Below are 15,822 nucleotides of genomic sequence, written 5' to 3'. Positions count from 1 at the left end.
ACCTAAGCAAATGAAAATCAGGTAGAATAAAAGGAAGGTGGAAAGGAAGGGGGAGGAATAAGAGAGCTAGATCCAGGTTCAAGCTATTGGTTCTAATACCTGCCTTCATCAAACATTTCAGATTCAGGACCAGTTGCTTAAATACTATGTGAGAGTACCATCACTGATAGCCACACTGTGCCACATTAATAAATTGGCCACCTACTTGAAACCCATGATCCACCTGATTCATTTTTCATGGATGGCTGTCAGAAGTAGTATAGGACATTGGAAAGTTACTCAACAGGTTGGTCTGTGCAGCCATAGCTGAAAGTGCCCACTAATTTGAAGAAGGCACATTTCCACTTAAAGATAGAAACTGCAATTCTGGCCAGAGAGAGCAAGTCATTTCAAACTTAGCCCACAAGTCACTTGGAGCATAGTTCAGAAGTGGAAGGTTGATACACAAGGAGTAGGTTTTACTGAGTGTTTTTCTTTTCTAAGCAACAACATCTCCCACGGCTGCTTTGTTAGAATGCTGTAGATCACAGCTTGTGGTAGGTAAGGCCAGAGCCCAAGCTAAATGATTTCATTAGGTACATGCTGACTTAGCTCAGATTGTTCCCTTTGGTTCCTAGATGTCACATGGGATTGAATCATCTTCCATCATAATTACCCAAAGCATCTGAAGCAACTGTTGCCTCCTCCACCATTGCTCACATCAAACAGCAGACAGCCTGAGGGGGGGGGGGCACATTATCTGACAGTGTTACACTTCATTTCAATTTGCAAGTGTGCATATTCCTCTGCCAGAGCCAGAAGCTATCACTTGTCCACTTGCTGTTGAAAATAGTGGGGAAATTTGTATGTACAATAGAGCATTTTAAAGGATAGTATATGCCTTCTGAACACAAAACATTTACAGAACACTAATTTTCACCAAGATATGAATGATGGACTGCTACTGGGACTATTAGACACCAGTTATTTACTCCCACAATGAGCTAGGCACTCTAAATATAATTTCACTTTCTCCAAAAGTGATTCTGAGATTGAAAACTTATATCAGCACCCATTACCCCAAGGCAGAAATGAAAGTAAAGCAGAACTTCTTTTTTTTTTTTAATTTTTATTAACATTTTCCATGATTATAAAATATATCCCATGGTAATTCCCTCCCTCCCCACCCCCACACTTTCCCGTTTGAAATTCCATTCTCAATCATATTACCTCCCCATTACAAACATTGTAATTACATATATACAATATCAACCTATTAAGTATCCTCCTCCCTTCCTTTCTCCACCCTTTATGTCTCCTATTCAACTAAGCAGAACTTCTTTGTGCTGAGTCTATGATGATAAGAAAGAAGAATCTGACCTGAAACTGCAGACCCAGGCCTTCCAGATAAAAGGAGGTTGAGTATAGATGCTGTATAAATGGAATTCTATACATCAGTAAGAAAACAATGACACAAAGAAATTTGAGGAAAAATGGGTGAACCTGGAATAGAACATTCTCAGTGAACTTACCCAATCACAGAAAAAAAATCGCCACATAGTCTCACTCATCTACAGCACCTAACCTGAATCTACCCAAGATACCTTACATACCCAGCAAGCATCTCATGGACTAGACACTAGGATGGATGGGGAGAGAGGGGAGAGCATCGAAGGGGTGGGAAGCACTAATCTAGACCCAAATGGCAATGGTTCCATAAAATTCTACTTCCTAGAAAGCAGACCAAATGGCTGAACCTTCACCAGGCCCTTACAGGAAACAACTGAACCACAAGACACTGGAGAGGGTAGGATCCAGTCTAACCTAAATCTTCTACATCTTCCCTCTCCCCCCTCCCTCTCCCTCTCTCTCTCATCTCTCTAACTTTGTATATTAGTTATCTTTTTACTGACAACTTCTATACTTATAGATAATAAACCATTATGTTTCCCTCCCCTCCCCCACTTTCCCCTTCACAAATGTACTCTCCATCATATCCTCTCCCTCTCTCCATTAGTCTGTCTTTTAATTTGATGTGTCATCATCTTTTTATCCTATTATGAGGGTCTTCTATAGGTATTGCTAGGCACTGTGAGCTCATGGAGATGGAGGCCAATTTCTGTCTGGACAATTGCATTGTAAGGAGTGGTACCCTTCCATTGGCTCTTACATTCTTTCCTCCACATCTTCCGCAATGGACCCTGAGCCTTAGAAGGTGTGACAGAGATGTTTCAGGGCTGGACATTACTCCATCCCTTCTTCTCATCACTATATTGCCTTCTGGGTCATTCCAGTGGTCACCTCCATCTGAAAAGAGAACTTTCTCTAACCAGAAGTGAGAATAGCATTAATATATGAATATGAGCATTAAGTGTAGAGCTTTCAGGGCAGTTTGGTGAGAATAATATATACAGTTATCCAGACAAGAGCAGGCTTTATACCCCAAAGGCTCATGACCTCCCCTGCTATATGCTTTTTATTAGGTTTTAAGTACCAGGCATGTATTCATTCCCATACAGTGGGCCTTCAGTCCAGTTAGAGAGCAGTTGGTTTTCCCTAGGGCATACATGCCTGTCTGGACAAACTTTAGGCTTTCAGTGTCCACTGTTTTCACCACTGATGACTTCTGTCTCCCATAGGGATGCATACACTGCAGCTTTTTCCAGCTTTCTGTCTTCAGCTGGTCTACTGGGAGATGGTTTTTTAGCTCATCCACAGTTTGATTTCTGGGTGTTCTTGCTGCCCAGGTATGTGAAGTCTTCAGCAATAGGGTCTTGCCACTTGTTACTCATGGGAAACCAAGGGGCTTGGCAATAGCCTGCAATGTTTTGGAGGCAACGGGGACCTCCCTGGCCAACAACTCATCCCATCCCTGGAACTGAAACTATTTTAGTAACAATCTATGGCTTGTTGGTGGGCCATTATTTTAAAAAGTAGGTTTTCATATGTCTTATTCAGAATATCTTGAATTTTGTTTGGCTGTCCCCCCACCCTTCTTTTTTTAAATTTTTATTCATTTTTATTTATTTATTTGAGAGCAACAGAGAAAGAGAAAGAGGCAGATAGAGAGACAGAGAGAGAATGGGAGCATCAGGGCCTCCAGCCACTACAAACGAACTCCAGACGTGTGTGCCCCCTTGTGCATCTGGCTAAACATGGGTCCTGAGGAATTGAGCCTCGAACCAGGGTCCTTAGCCTTCACAGGCGAGCAGTTAACCACTAAGCAATCTCTCCAGCCCACCCCCACCCTTCTTTTATACATTCTCTTCTGCTGGCCTGGCTTAGGCTTTTACCCTCCCTATAATCTGTTCTTCAGTTTACATATATACAATACCATCCCCTTAAGTCCTTCCCTCTCCTCCTTCCCTTACATCCTTTTTCTAGCTTACTGGCCTCTGCTACTGATTTTTGGTTCCAGCTCACACATAAGTCTATACATTTGTAGCAAGGATAAACATATAAGAGAACATGAAATGTTTGGTTTTCTGGGCCTGAGTTACCTCACTTAGTATAATCCTTTCTAGCTCCATCCATTTCCTTGCAAATTTCATAATTTCATTTTTTCTTTACCACTGAGTAGAACTCCATTGTGTAAATGTGCCAAATCTTTATAATCCATTCATCTGTGGAAGGACATCTAGGCTGGTTACACGTATTAGCTAATGTGCATAGAGCAGTAATAAACATGGTTGTGCAAGTATCTCTAATGTAATGAGAAGAGTCATTAGCATATATGCCTAGCAGTGCTGTTGCTAGATCATATAGTAAATCTATTTTTAGCTATCTCAAGAAACTTCACACTGCTTTCCACAATGGCTGTACCAAATTACATTCCCACCAACAGTGTAGAAGGGTTACCCTTTTTCTGCATCCTCTCCAACATTTATTGTCAATTGTTTTCTTGATGGTAGCCATTCTGACAGGAGTGACCTGGAATCTGAAAGTAGGTTTAATTTGCATTTCCCTGATGGCTAAGGATATAGAACAATTTTTATATGTTTATATGCCATCTGTATTTAGTTCCAAAGCCCATTTTTTAATTGGTTTGTTTGATTTCTTTTGTTCTGTTTTTTGAGTCATTTGTATATTCTGTATATTAATCCTCTGTTGGATGTGTAGCTGGCAAAGATTTTCACTCATTATGTAGGTTGTCTCTGCTGTATTCACAGTGTTTTTTATTGTACAAAAGCTTTGTAATTTCATGAAATCCAGTGGTTAATCAGTGATTTCATTTCCTGAGTAATTGGGGTCATATTCATAAACTCATTGCCTATGCCAATATGTTGAAGGTTTTCCCCTACCTTTTCTGCTAGCAATTTCAGTTTCAGGTCTGATATTAAGGTCCCTGATCTATTTGGACTTGATTCTTGTGCATGGAGAAAGACAAGGATTTATTTTCATCCTTCTATGTATAGATGCCCAGTTTTCCCAGAACCACTTGTTGAAGTGGCTATCTTTTTCCAGTGAATACTTTTTGGCATTTTTGTCAAAAATCAGATGGCTCTCCATACCTGGATTAATGCCGGGCTCCTCTGGCAGGTAGTGCTGAGGAAGGACCAGGCCTGCTGGTTCCTCCCAAGGGGTTGAGGAGGAGGAGGAGTGTCAACAACCAGGAATACACCACCAAGCCGTGAGTTTTGTCGAGGCAGGAACTCACTTTATTGCTACAGGCGGTTGCCTATATAGTGTTGAGAATGAGTGTGGGGATTCTAGGATGGGGGGAGAGGTAAGGGCCAATAGTATACCACGACTTTTGAAATGATTGGTTCTAAGCGCGTGCATGGGAATTCCAACTCCTATGTGGAAGTAACAGGCCAGAGGCCATTAGGTGACTTGCTGAGTCATAGCTGGCCAGAGTCAGAATGCCAAACTTTAGCTTGGCTCAGGAAGTTCCACTAGGCCTTGCGTCCGGGCCTTTCAAGGCCCAACAGATTAACATCTATGTCCTGTATTCTGTTCCATTGATCTACATGTCTGTCTTTGTGCCAATACCATGCTATTTTTGTTACTATGGCTTTGTAATATAGCTTAAAATTAGACTGATATCACCAGCTGATGTTTTGGCTATTTTTGTGCTTCCAAATGAATTTTATGATTTTTTTTTTCTATTTCTGTGACAAATGCCATTGGAATTTTAATGGAGATTTCATTAAATGTATAGATTGCTTTTGGTAAGACTGACATTTTCACAATGTTGATTCAATCCAAGAACATGGGATGTCTTTCCATTTCCTTGTGTCTTTTACAATTTCTCACTTGAGTGTTTTAAAGTTCTCATTGTAGAGTTCCTTCACTTCCTTGGTTAAGTTTATTCTAAGGAAAAAAAAAAATATTGAGCTAATCGTGAATGGGAGAGATTCCCTGATTTCATCCTCTACATGTTTGTTTGTATATAGGAAAGCTACTGATTTATGTGTATTTATTTTGTATCCTGCTATCTTCCTAAAAGTATTCATCCATTTCTAACAGTTTGATGGTAGAGTCTTCAGGGTCCTTTTTGTATAGAATAATATCATAGGCAAATAATGACAATTTGGTCTCTTCCTTTCAAATTTGTATTCCTTGCCTTATTGCTATAGCTAAATCTGCCATTACTACATTAAATTAAAGTGTGGACAGTGGACACCCTTGTCTTGTTCCTGAATTTCATGTAAAAGCTTCTTTTTCCCCATTTTATGTTGACTGTAAGTTTGTCATAAACAGCTTTTATTATGTTGAGGTATAATCCTGCTATTCCCAGTTTCTGTAGGACTTTTACAATGAAGGGATGTTGGATTTTGTCAAATGCCTTTTCTGCATCTATTGAGATGATCATGTGTTTTTTGTCCTTCAGACCATTTATATGATGTATTTCATTTATCGATTTGCATATATTGAACCATCCCGGCATCCCTAGGATAAAACCAACTCGGTCAGGATGAATAATCTTTTTTACATATTCTTGTATGCTGTATGATAATATTTTGTTCAGAATTTTTGTATCTATATTTGTAAGGGAGATTGGTCTATAATTTTCTTTGTTTTTGTTCTGTCCTTGGTTTTGGTATCAGGGTGATGCTGGCTTCATAGAATGAGTTCAGTAGAATTCCTTCGTTTTCTATTTTATGGAAAAGTTTAAGAAACAGTGTGTTAGGTCTTCCATGAAGGTCTGGTAAAGTTCACCAGTGAATCCTTCTGGGCCTGGACCTTTTTTAGTTGGGAGACTTTTTATAACTGCTTCGATCTCTGGATTATAGGTCTAGTTAGATGATTTATAGTATCTTGATTTAATATTGATTGGTAACATAAATAAAGGAAATCATCAATTCCTTTCAGATTTTCAAACTTAAAGGCACATATATCCTTGAAGTATGTCCTTATGATTTTCTGAATTTCTTTATTATCTGTTGTAAATGTGCCGTTTTCATCTCTAATTTTACTTTTTGTCTCTTTTCTCTTCTGGTAAAATTTACTTTTCAAAGAACCAACTCTGTTTCATTGATTCTTTGGATTTTTTGGAGGGGTTCTATTTTACTAGTTTCTGCCCTAATCTTTATTATTTATTCCCATCTACTAAGTTTTGGTTTGCCTTGTTCTTCTTTTTCCATGGCCTATAGGTGAAGAATCAAATTATTTACTGGTGAACTCTCTAATTTTTAGTATAGGCACTTATTTAGAGCTATAAATTTCCCTCTTAGGCCTGTTTTCATTGTGTTCCAAAGATTTTTGTATGTTGTAATCTCATGATCATATGAATCTATGAATTTATTGATTTCCTTTATATTTTCTTCAATGACCCTTTATCATTCAATAGTATACTGTTTAGTCTTCATGAATTTCTGTATGCTCTGTAGTCTTTCTTGTTGCTGATTTGTAGTTTAATCCCATTGTGATCAGACAGAGTACAAGTGATTTCAATTTTTATGTATTTGTTGAGATTTGCTTTGTGTCCTAATATATGGCATATTTTAGAGAATATTCCATGTGCTGCTGAAAAAAAATGTATATTCTTCTGCATTTAGATGGAATGTTCTGTTAGGTCCATTTGTTCCATAATATCATTAATCCAGATGTCTCTGATTATTTTTTGCTGGGATGACCTATCAATTGATGAGAGTGTGGTATTGAAGTCACCCACTACAATCGTCTTTGGTGTTATCTGTGGCTTTAAGTATAATAGTGTTGTTTGATACAAGTGGGAGCCCCCATGTTAGGTGCATATACGTTTAGGATGTTAATGTCCTGTTGGAGTGTTCCTTTAATCAGTATAAAATGATCTTCTTTATCTTTCCTCATTAATGTTGGTTTGAAGTCTATCCTATCAGACATTAGAATATCAACCCCTACTTATTTCCTAGGCACATTTGCTGTAAACACCATTTTTCATCCTTTCACCTTAAGGCATTGTGTATCTTTTACTGAGAGATGAGTTTCCTGGAGGCAACAAATGGCAGGATTGTGTCTTTTGGTTGGGGCATTGAGGCCATTGATATTGAGTTATTACTGAAAGATATGTATTTCTTCTTGCCATTCATCTTATTTTGTAGTGCTTCCCGTTTCCCCTCACTTGCTTGTTTTAACTATTATTTTAGTATGATTTATTTTCCCCTATTTTCTCCTCTGTATGTTTTGCTTTCTCTTTTGCATGAAGTATTCCTTGAAGTATTTTCTGTAGAGCTGTCTTAGTTGTCATAAATTCCTTTAGCCTGTTTTTGTTGTGGAATGTCCTTATTTCTCCATCAAGTTGGGTAGATAGCTTTGCAGGAAAAAGTAATCTTGGTTGACAGTTGTTATCTAACAGAACTTGGAACACATCATCCTAACCACATTTGGCCTTTAAAGTTTGTGTTGAGTAATCTGCTGTTATTCTCATGGGCTTGCCCTAGTAAGTGACTTATTTTTTCACTCTTACTGCTTTCAATATATTTTCTTTGGTTTGTGTATTTAGTAGTTTAATTATAACATGGCGAGGAGGGGATTTTTCCAGGTTTTACCTGTTTGGTGTTCTAAAAACTTTTTGTATCTATATTGGTATTTCTTTCCCAGTTTGGGGAAATTTTTCTTCTATGATTTTGTTGAAAACACCTACTAAGCCTCTGGATTGAAATTTTTCTCCTTCTACTGTATCCTGAATTCTTATATTTGATCTTTTCATAGTGTCCTGTATGTCTTGAAATTCCTGTTCATACTTTCCTATTAGCTTGTCTTTCTCTTTGTGGAACTGTATTAGGTCTGTCACCTGGTCTCCTAGTTTAGATATTCTGTTCTCCCAATCATACATTCTACTGGTGAGACTTTCCACAGAGTTTTTATTTGACGCACTGTGCTTTTCACAGCTAGAATTTCAGCCTTGTTTTTCTCCAGTATTTCTGTTTCTGTGCTCATTTCATTAAGCTGGTTTCCTGTGTTCTCTGTCAGGAATTTGTTTTCTTCATTAATGCCTTTGTTTTCTTCTTCTTTGTTTCATTTGATTTCTTTTAGCATAGATACAATCTTTTTTTTTTTTTTAATCTTCAACAGACATTTAATCTAAAACAGTCTCATTGGTGATCATTTCTGATGGATTTATAATTATTGGTGGGATTGTATTGTCTTTATTCTTTATGTTTTGGGGTTTTTTGTATTATAATACAGCCACTTTTGCATCCTGAAGTGATTTGATGTTTAGGTTTTCTAATTATCGGCAGTGTTCTTAGATATGGCAATCCACCTTTATATACTTTCAGGATATAAGTTTAAGGTGCCAAGTTAGCTCTTTTCCCCCAGTCCAACCTCAGAAGTCATCCCATGTGTTGAGTTCCCTTGCTAAGCAAGGATTCTAGTTGACTGGGTGGAACATTTTACTGGAAAATTCTAAACTTCACCTGAGTAATATAAACATTCAATAAAAATCAGCACAAAGTATGAAATTGTGGGGATTAATACAAATAGTCTTATAAAGCCAAAATCCCTAAGATAATGTGTTGCTCTACACCATTAATCTTGTTAGCTGGGAGGTAGAGATTTCTGTTATGAATTGGGTTCTATGTAAGCCTGGATCTGAATCAGACCCTGCCCCCAGTAATGACAGAAGCAAAAGACAAAGGCTCTGTAAATATGAAATCATCAAAGTTAACAATGTTCAACCCCCAAATACAGCTTATTTGAAAATAGTAAAACCAATCAAGAATATGTAACCCATAACCTGCCCTGACATGGAAAAAGAGATTAGCACTTCCAATGCAGGCCTATGTACTTGTTTTATTAATTAATTAATTTATTTATTTATTGGTCAGTCAGCATCATTACCTTTTAGGGTGGCTTCCAATTTCAGCAATGCGGAGTGCCCACCTTAGTCCCTCTGTGTTGCCCTGTGGAGCAGGGGTTCTGATCAGCTGTGCTGGATGCACTGCCACCTAAGGTGGAATGCCAAAGGTATGTGGTTCTGATGGTTGGGGGATGAAAGAGTTTAGAAAACCTGGGGTTTCTCAAGCAGTTCTGCCTGTATCCTTTTGAGTAGCTCCTTAATTGATCTCAGCTGTCTTTCCTTCAGATTTCTTGACTTTGCAAGGAGGTTGATGAGGTTGCATAATCCCTTTGTTTGTTCTCTGCTGTTGCCACTTGGCACACTGGTGGGTAGTACTGGGTATATACATGGATCATGCAGATTGGAGGGCTGCAAGCTCCTCAGTGAGATTCTGGCCATTTTCCTCCTTTCCAGTGGATCTTGGTCTTGCCTGCTTCTCAGCTGTGTCTAAGAATAACCTATATTCCTTTACTTTTAAGAAGAGTGTATTTTGCTGTGGTTTTGCTTAAATCCCTCACTAGGCTGGTTTGGAATGGCTCTTATGCTGTAATTTTACCCAGAAGTCCCCCAGACATTTTTCTTTTGTTGAGGGCATTTTTAGCTACTTGAAGCCTTTTATTCTTCCATACAGATTTTGAGACTATTTTTTTTTTCTATCTGTATGAAGTACATTGTTGGTATTTTTATTACAGTTTCATTGAATCTAGATAATATTTCTGGTAGGATGGCCATTTTCACAATATTAATTCTTCCAATTCATGAGCATGGAAGATTTTTCCATTTTCTCATATCCTCTTTAATTTCTTTCCTCCATGTTGATATGTTGTCATTGTACAGATCTTTCACTTCCTTGATTAGTGATTTTCCAAGGTATTTAATTTTTTTGTACCTATTCTTCATATGTTTATCTTTTTTGTAAAGGAGGTTACTGATTTTTGGGTATTGATTTTGTAACCTGCCACTTTACTGAAAGAGTTTATCAGTGTTCGAAGGTTTTCAGTGATATTTTTTGGGCTATTTATATATAAAATCATGTCAGTTGAAAATAAGGCAAAGTTTGGGTTATTTATTATCAGTTTGTATCCTTTTTTTTGTTTCTCTTGTCTTATTGCTTGAGCTAAAACTTCAATTACTATGTTCTAAAGCAATGGTGACAGTGAGCACCCCTATCTTGTTCCAAACCTTCATGGGAATGCTTCAAGTTTTTCACCATTTAATGTGATCTGGGCCTTAAATGCTTTATAAGTAGACTTTATTATGTTGAGATATGTTCTCCCAATACCATGTGTCTCCAGTGTTTCATTATGAAGGTCAAAATTCAAAATTACTGCATCTACTAAAATAAGCATGTGATTCATATCTTTAAGTTTATTTATGTGGTGAATTATATTTATCAATTTCCACATGTTGAACCATTCCTGCATCCTTGGGAATACCTACTTGGCTAAGTTGGATCATGCTTTCCATGTATTTTTGAATGTGGTTTACAAAGATTTTATTGAGAATTTTGTGTCTAAGTTCATGAGTCTATATTCTACTTTTTATTTTTTAAATAAATTTATATTTTATTAACAACTTCCATGATTGTAAACAATATCCCATGGTAATGCCCTCCCTCCCCTCAATTTCTCCTTTTAAACTCCAGTCTCCATCATATCTCATCTGGGTCTCAATCAGCCTCTCTTTTATTTTGATGTCATGATCTTTTTCCTCCTATTATGATGGTCTTGTGTAGGTAATGTCAGGCACTGTGAGGTCATGGATATCCAGGCCATTTTGTGTCTGGAGGAGCATATTGTAAGGTGTCCTATCCTCCCTTTGACTCATACATTCTTTCTGCCACCTTTTTCCCAATAGACCCTGAGACTTGGTCGGTGTGATAGATATATTGCAGTGATGAGCACTCCTGTCATTTCTCTCCAGCACCGTGATGCCTTCTGAGTCATTCCAAGGTCACTGCCATCTGACAAGAGAAGGTTCTCTAACCAAAAGTGAGAGTAGCATTAATATTTGGGTATGAACATTAAGAGAAGTGCTTACTGTTGTTGAATTCCCACCAACAGTGTAGAAGGTTTCCTCTCTTTCCACATCCTTGCCAGAATTTATGGTCATTAGTTTTCTTGCTGGTAGCCAATCTGACAGGAGTGAGATTGAATCTCAATGTAGTTTTTCCTTGATGTCTAGGGATGTAGAACAGTTTTTTAGATGTTTATATGCCATCGGTATTTCTTCTTTTGAAAACTTTCTATTTAGTTCCATAGCCCATTGTTTAATTGGTTTGTTTGATTTCGTATTATTTAATTTTGTGAGTTCTCTGTATATCCTAGATATTACTCCACTATCAGATGTGTAGCTGACAAAGATTTCCTCCCATTCTGTAGGTTACCTCCTTGCTTTATACACAGTATCCTTTGCTGTACAAAATATTTGTAATTTCATGAGATCTCAGTGATTAATCTGTGATTTTATTGCCTGTGCAATTGGGGTTATATTCAGGAAGTTTTTTCCAAGACCAATATATTGAAGGGTTTTCCCTACTTTTCCCTCTAGAACTTTCAGCGTTTCAGGTCTGATATTAGAATCTTTAAACCATTTAGACTTAATTCTTGTATGAGGAGAGAGAGAAGGGTCTATTTTCCTCCTTCTACAGATACATAGCGAGTTCTCCCAGTACCATTTGCTGAAGAGGCTGTCTTTTCTCTGATCAGTATTTTTTGGCATATTTGTTGAATATCAGGTGGCTATAGCTACCCAGACTTACATCTGGGCCCTCTATTCTGTTCCATTGATCTACATGTCTAGTACTGTGCTAGCACCATGCTGTTTTTGTTACCATGGCTCTGTAGCATAGGTTAAAATCAGGTATGGTGATACCACCAGCTTTATTTTTGTTGCTCAATATTGGTTCAAATATTTTGTGCTTCAAATGAATTTTTGGATTTTTTTTCTATTTCCATGAAGACTGTTATTGGAATTTTGATGGGGGATTGCATTAAATGTATAGATTGCTTTTAGTAAGATTGCCATTTTCACGATATTACTTCTTCCAATCTAAGAAAGAAGGATGTCTTCCCATTTCCTAGTGTCTTCTGCAATTTCTCACTTGAGTGTTTTAAAGTTTGCATTGTAGAAATCCTTCACTTCCATAATTAGGTTTACTCCAAGGTACTTTATTTTTATTTTTTATTTTTTATACAATTGTGAATTGGAGTGCTTCTCTGACTTCATCCTCTATGTGTTTGTTGTTAGCATATATGAATGCTATTGATTTCTGTGTATTTATTTTGTATCCTACTACATGGCTACTTGTGTTTATTAACTCTAACAGTTTGCTGGTAAAGTCTATAGGACCCTTTATGCATAGAATAATGCCACCTGCAAATAATGATAACTTGAACTATTCCTTTCCAAATTGTATCCCTTTTATGTGTGTCTCTTGCCTTATTACCAAGGCTAAGAATTCTAGTACTATATTAAATAAAAGTTGGGACAGTGGGCACCATTGTCCCTGATTTTAGTGGAAAAGCTTCTATCTTTTCCCCATTTAGTAATATGTTAGCTGTAGGCTTGTCATGAATAACCTTTATTACATTGAGATATGAGATGTGTTACTTCTATTCCCAATCTCTGTATGACTTTTTTTTTTTAAAGTTTTTATTAGCATTTTCATTAAAAAAATCCCATGGTAATTCCCTCCCTCCCCACCCCCCACACTTTCCCCTTTGAAATTCCATTCTCCATCATATTACATCCCCATAACAATCATTGTAATTACATATATACAATATCAACATATTACGTACCCTCCTCCCTTCCTTTCTCTTCCCTTTATGTCTCCCTTTTAACTCAATGGCCTCTGCTACTAAGTATTTTCATTCTCATGCAGAAGCCCAGTCATCTGTAGCTAGGATCCACATATGAGAGAGAACATGTGGCGCTTGGCTTTCTAGGCCTGGGTTACCTCACTTAGCATAATCTCTTCCAGGTCTATCCATTTTTCTGCAAATTTCATAACTTCATTTTTCTTTACTGCTGAGTAGAACTCCATTGTATAAATGTGCCACGTCTTCATTATCCACTCATCAGTTGAGGGACATTTAGGCTGATTCCATTTCCCAGCTATTATAAACTGAGCAGCAATAAACATGGTTGAGCACGTATTTCTAAGGAGATGACATGAGACCTTTGGATATATGCCTAGGAGTGCTATAGCTGGGTCATATGGTACATCAATCTTTAGCTGTTTTAGGAACCTCCACACTGATTTCCACAATGGCTGGACCAGATTGCATTCCCACCAGCAGTGTAGAAGGGTTCCTGTTTTTCCGCATCCCCGCCAACATTTATGATCATTTGTTTTCATGATGGTGGCCAATCTGACAGGAGTGAGATGGAATCTCAATGTAGTTTTAATCTGCATTTCCCTGATGGCTAGTGACGTGGGACATTTTTTTAGATGCTTATATGACATTCATATTTCTTTCTTTGAGAACTCTCTATTTAGCTCCATAGCCCATTTTTTGATTGGCTTGTTTGATTCCTTATTATTTAACTTTTTGAGTTCTTTGTATATACTAGATATTAATCCACTATCAGATATATAGCTGGCAAAGATTTTTTCCCATTCTGTAGGTTGCCTCTTTGCTTTTTGCACTGTGTCCTTTGCAGAGCAAAATCTTTGTAATTTCATGAGGTCCCAGTGATTGATCTGTGGTTTTATTACCTGAGCAATTGGGGTTGTATTCAGAAAGTCTTTGCCAAGACCAATATGTTGAAGGGTTTCCCCTACTTTTTCCTCTAGCAGTTTCAGAGTTTCCGGTCTGATGTTAAGGTCTTTAATCCATTTGGACTTAATTCTTGTGCATGGCAAGAGAGAAGAATCTATTTTCATCCTTCTGCAGATATATATCCAGTTTTCCCAACACCATTTGCTGAAGAGGCTGTCTTTTCTCCAATGAGTATTTTTGGCATTTTTATCGAATATCAGGTGGATATAGCTACTTGGGCTTACATCTGGGTCCTCTATTCTGTTCCACTGATCTACATGTCTGTTTTTGTGCCAGTACCGTGCTGTTTTTGTTACTATGGCTCTGTAGTATAGGTTAAAATCAGGTATGGTGATACCACCAGCCTCATTTTTGTTGCTCAGTATTATCTTAGATATTCGAGTTTTTTGTGATTCCAAATGAATTTTTGGATTGTTTTTTCTATTTCCATGAAGAATGATTTTGGAATTTTGATAGGGATTGCATTAAATGTGTAGATTGCTTTTGGTAAGATTGCCATTTTCACAATATTGATTCTTCCTATCCAGGAACAGGGGATGTTTTTCCACTTTCTAGTGTCTTCTGCTATTTCTCGCTTGAGTGTTTTAAAGTTCTCATTGTAGAGATTCTTTACTTCCTTGGTTAGGTTTATTCCAAGATACTTTATTTTTTTTTTTGATGCAATTGTGAATGGGAGTGATTCTCTGATTTCATCCTCTGTGTGTTTGTTGTTAGCATATATGAAGGCTACTGATTTCTGTGTATTTATTTTGTATCCTGCTACATGGCTGTAGGTTTTGATCAGCTCTAACAGTTTGCTAGTAGAGTTATTAGGGTCCTTTATGTATAGTATCATGTCATCTGCAAAAAATGATAACTTGATCTCTTCCTTTCCAATTTGTATCCCTTTTATGTGTGTCTCTTGACTTATTGCTATGGCTAAGAACTATATTAAATAAAAGTGGGGCAGTGGACACCCTTGTCTTGTTCCTAATTTTAGTGGAAAAGCTTCCAGTTTTTCCCCGTTTAGTAATATGTTGGCTGTAGGCTTGTCATAAATAGCTTTATTATACTGAAATATGTTCCTTCTATTCCCAGTCTCTGTAGGACTTTTATCATGAAGGGATGTTGGATTTTGTCAAAGGCTTTCTCTGCATCCAATGAGATGATCAAGTGATTTTTGTCCTTCAACCCGTTTATATAATGTATTACATTTATAGATTTGCGTATATTGAACCATCCCTGCATCTCTGGGATAAAGCCTACTTGTTCAGGGTGAATGATCTTTTTGATATACTCTTGTATTCTGTTTGCCAATATTTTATTGAGAATTTTTACGTCTATGTTCCTGAGGGAGATTGGTCTGTAATTTTCTTTTTTTTGTTCTATCTTTGCCTGGTTTTGGTATCAGGGTGATGCTGGCCTCATAGAAGGGGTTTGGTAGAATTCCTTCTTTTTCTGTTTCCTGGTAAAGGTTAAGAAGCAATGGTGTTAACTCTTCCTTAAAAGTCTGGTAAAATTCAGCCGTGAATCCGTCCGGGCCTGGGCTTTTTTTAGTTGGGAGATTATTGATAACTGTTCAGATCTCCATGTTTGTTATAGTTCTATTTAAGTGATTAATCTCATTTTGATTTAATTTAGGTAGGTCATATAAATCAAGGAAATCATCCATTTCTTTCAGATTTTCATACTTTGTGGAGTATATGCTTTTATAGTATGTCCCTATGATTTTTTGAATTTCTCTGGAATCTATTGTGATGTTACCTTGTTCATCTCTGATTTTATTAATTTGTGTCTCTTCTCTCTTTCTTT

This window comes from Jaculus jaculus, chromosome 9 (assembly GCF_020740685.1).
Source record: "Jaculus jaculus isolate mJacJac1 chromosome 9, mJacJac1.mat.Y.cur, whole genome shotgun sequence".
NCBI classification, from domain to species: domain Eukaryota; kingdom Metazoa; phylum Chordata; class Mammalia; order Rodentia; family Dipodidae; genus Jaculus; species Jaculus jaculus.
The sequence above is the reverse complement of the archived record's forward strand: the minus strand, read 5'-3'. Positions refer to the sequence as shown.